A 4,376-nucleotide genomic window follows, 5' to 3' on the forward strand; every position below is an offset into this window, starting at 1 on the left:
AAAATTTTTGTAAGACTTCCTATATAAAACAGTTGTGCAAGCAAACAACACCGTGAAGTTTTCAAACGAACGGAAGTGCACCAAAAACTTCAAGTCTGAGTTTCAAAAAGAGATTTAATTTCAGAAATCCCAGTGAAATAAAAAACTACCAACTAATCCGACTTTGTTGAATTGGAGTAGCTTTATCCTTCATTAGCAGGTCCTTTGAATCCATCAACAGTTTCTCAAACGTTGGTCAAAAATAATGAAATAAACAACGCGGCGAATAGGCCCTAAGTCTTTATCTCTCAACAAAAAAAAAATTTTTGAAGCGAGACAAAATATTACAACCATTCATTGCTTGAGCTTGGTGCAAAAATGTTCCATCAAGAAATTAGGCCGGAGGAAATGCATGTAGTGTTGTAATGGTAATCGATAGGCATAAAATTTCAAAAAATCTCATATCTTCGAAAGTTCCCAAAAGAATTGATTTTTGATATTTTAGCGAGGTTTCTTTTTTAAATTAATGAACGAAGTGAACATTCTTAGATAGGTCTTGGTGATTTTATTGCATTCTTTTAGAAAAAAGTCTTGATATTTGTTCACTTTCAAATTTGATTTTTTGCGGTTTAACTTTTGATTTTTGCTTAAGTTCACTTCGTTTCTTTTGTTTAAAGTATGGCAAACTCTACTTTCGAAAGCAACAGTGTAAAATTCACGAAAAACGTGATGGATTCTAATTTCTTTTTTTTTTTCCATTTTTTTAACCGTAAGTTGGCTATATTTTTTTGTCGATATAGCCTTAAACTCCAGCTTTTTGTATAAATTTTTTCTTTTGCTCTTCATTAATTAATAATCTTGACTAAAACTTTCTTTTGATTTTTTCCCAACATTTGAAAAATGGGTGGGAACTTTGAATTCGTGTTTTAGTTTTTTTTTCTTTTTTTTCTTTTTTTTAAATAGGTACCGCAAAAAATATGGGAATAGATCGCGTGATACATCATATTAAAGCCATTTCAGTCGTAATTCGAACGTCATTAAAAAATTTCCAACAAGTTGTCCCAGTATCGAGAAAAACAGGTTTACAATTTTTAAGTAAAGCATTATCTTATTTTTGCTTAATTTAAGCCGTTAAAACTTAGTTTCACTCAAGTTAGGTTGTTTTGGAGCTTTTTTAGCGCCATTTGGAAATTAAAAGCTCAAAATATCATAAAATTTCCGCTAAAAATATGAAAAGTTTTTGAACTTCTTGAAAATTTTTGTTTTTTTAGTCATTTTTTACAGTTTTTGCCTTTTTTGCTACGACTTTCGAGTTTTCCTAATTCGAGATTTTTTGTTCAGATCTTTTCATCACAACACGCATAAAAACCGTCACTGGTTTAAAAAAAATGTGTGTGTTTTTTTAGAATATGGTCGAAACATTCTGTGCTACTTGCACAGTAGCCGGCTCTCCTTGTTTTCCTTTTAAAAATCACCAGCGGTATAAAATATCTCACCCTGTTTGATAATGCAATTGCAGATGTTAAAATAGTAAATTGTCAAATTTTCAACAACTTACAATGCAAACTTGGACCAAGTCATCGCTCTTCCTCTTAAATCGCTTTAGATGGGAGAATGCTAGCTAGTCTTCAGTTAGAATGCTAAGCCAATCAACGTTAATAATTTTAAACACCACTTTAAGCAGTTTTGATCTAAACTAAATATTAGATTGGACTATCTTAACTTGGTGTATTAATATCATTAGATGGGAAGAGGATGTTAACTTGATCCTTCAATTATTCTTGCGACTACTTTCAGTGCGTTTTCTTCCAATTTAGGAACTTGAGAAGGTGTGCAATGAGAATCTGAACAGGAGGAGAAGGAGTGCTGAATTAGATGAAGTGCATCCGATTGATGTTCATCCTTCTCAGCGCATCATTGAATACGAGCCGAATGAACGTAAGTTTGAACAGACATTTTATCAATCCAAAGGTGTGTGACGAATCCGTGTCAGTACAAAACAGTCCAATACAAAACAGTCCCATACATAAGAGTCCAGAAAAGTGTGAAAATGAACGAAAAAACAGTCCGATACAAAACAGTCCGAAAAACTGTCCCAAGTAATAACAAGCCGGCGACCTTGAGCCGGACTGTTTTGTATTGGGCTTTTTTTTCCTTCATCTCATAATTTTTTGAACTATTTTGTATTGGAATGTTTTGTATGGGACTGTTCAATACTGGCAAGAATTAAAAAAATTTCTTTTTAGTTGTCTTTAAGCTTTGCAGATACAAATAATTAAAGTCCATTATCATGTTAAAAAATTCCAAAACTTTTTGATAACCCATTTTTGGATCTACTTAACAATCGCCCTCCTTTTGGTATCTACTAAAGAATTGCCACCCCTATATATAAAAACACTAAACTAGAGCGTTGTTAGGTTTTTGTTTGATTTTTGCTGCAATCTGATCTGGGGGGCGGATTTTCAAATTTTTTAGGTCGACCCATTCGATTTTTAAGCTCTCCCAAAGCACTAAAAAGTCCGCTTTGGCCAACATTTCTGCCCCGTAGGCAAAATTTTGAAAAACAGGCCGAAAAAGGCGTTTTTAAGCACTTTTTGGACAATTTTGACCAAAAAATCGCATTTTTTCTGCGAGCGCTCCCCCCTCAAAATTAGTATATATTGGCGCCGAAGGCGCCTTTAGACAAACTTTAGGGTCCGTCACTAAAAATGGATATCTCAAAATAGTACAAAGGGGGACCCTTTGTGTCGGCAGGGGGTCGAATACCTGAGGGGGGCGTCCCCCCCCCTCCTTAAATCCGCCCCTGACCTTAATCTATTTAACAATTGCCCCCCTTTCTTGAAACAGACGGGGGATTATTAAGTAGATCCCCATTTTTCGCAGACTTCAGTCGAATCTACCAATGGCAGGACACTCTGGGGGAGATAGTTGCAAAATACTACATCCCCCCAATCAACACCTCCCTCCTTTGGGGCGATGCAAGAAAGTACTGCTATTCAAACACCTTTGAAAATGGAACACCTGCTGCCTACTCTGAACATGAAAATCATAGCGAAACCAAATGGGTGAGTGCTGAGCTTGCTGTTGGCTTTTCAACCGAAGAGATAGAACAAATTTTGAGCAATCAGGAACTGAGCAGGTACTACAACCAACAGAGAAGGGCCCCGTCATTAAAACCACAATTTTTGAAGCAGTCCGCTTTTTAGAAGTGACTGAAAATTAATTTTCAAAAATAATAACAAGTAGTTCATTTCCCGCACGTATATAATAATGTATTCTTTCTTTATAACGAGACTAAATGTCGTTTTACTGTGAAAGTATTGTCCAAAAATTTTAATTTTTCACTGCTTTTTCTCGGTACTAAGTGTACTGAAAAAATGCTCCTAAGGGTACATTGCAGATCGAAAATTATTGGACCAGTATTTAATTATTATCTCAACCGTCATTATAAGATAATTTTCCTCGTTATACTACTGAAAGAAGTCTGCACGCGTATATATTTTCCCCCGTAATTTGTGCAATTTGGTTTTTGTAAGCCGCTTCAAAAAGTTTTTCAACCTAACGAAAAATTTTGTTTTTCTCGACAACAGATTTTCAGGGTACCAATTTTTTTTTGGTAAAACTACGCTGCTAAATCTCATATTAAGGGTTCAATCGAAAGAGCAAAATGTAGGATTGTTCCTAAAACAAATGAATTTATCCAATTTTAGCCAGCAATTTGTTAAAAATTTAGAAAATTTCCGATGTTTGACCCATTTTCTGGCAATAACCGCCGATCGAAATCTGAGATTTTGAAATCAATCGAAAAGAATACTGTCCAAAAATGATCTCCCTTGCAAAAGGATCTGCCGATCAAAAACATTTTCTTCGTCATTGTTCCGACCTCTGAAAATGGGGAGGAACTTTTGTATTCGGGTGTGTTTTAGCATTACGAGGCTAAACTGTGCACTGGATAGGTGCACAATTTTGTCTCTGTGTGTTCCTGGATTCCATAGACAATTCTGTAAAATTGTTAAAGTTTGACCTTGTTACGGAATCCGCTTACAATTCACAAAATACACAGTTTGGCATCGTAATGAGTTTTTTTAATCTGTTTTGTAGTCCACGCAAAATCAAGTACCACATATAATCATCGGAATGGATCGAGTTATATTTCAAATCAAAGCATTTTCAGTCCTGATTTGAACGATTTTAAAAATTTTTAAAATAATCAGTGTCAAGAAAAATCGGTTTGAAATATTTGGTTATTTATTAATATATCCCTGGCAAGAAAAACATTTAAAACAATTTCAAAATTTTTTTAAAATTATTGTTCAAACAATATCAAAAATTTCGATTTTTGGAAATCTTTTTCCTTTGTTGGTTGTAATTTTTTCGAAGTCAACTTGTCGATTATG

Source organism: Symsagittifera roscoffensis, chromosome 7 (assembly GCF_963678635.1).
Source record: "Symsagittifera roscoffensis chromosome 7, txSymRosc1.1, whole genome shotgun sequence".
In the NCBI taxonomy this organism is placed as follows: domain Eukaryota; kingdom Metazoa; phylum Xenacoelomorpha; order Acoela; family Convolutidae; genus Symsagittifera; species Symsagittifera roscoffensis.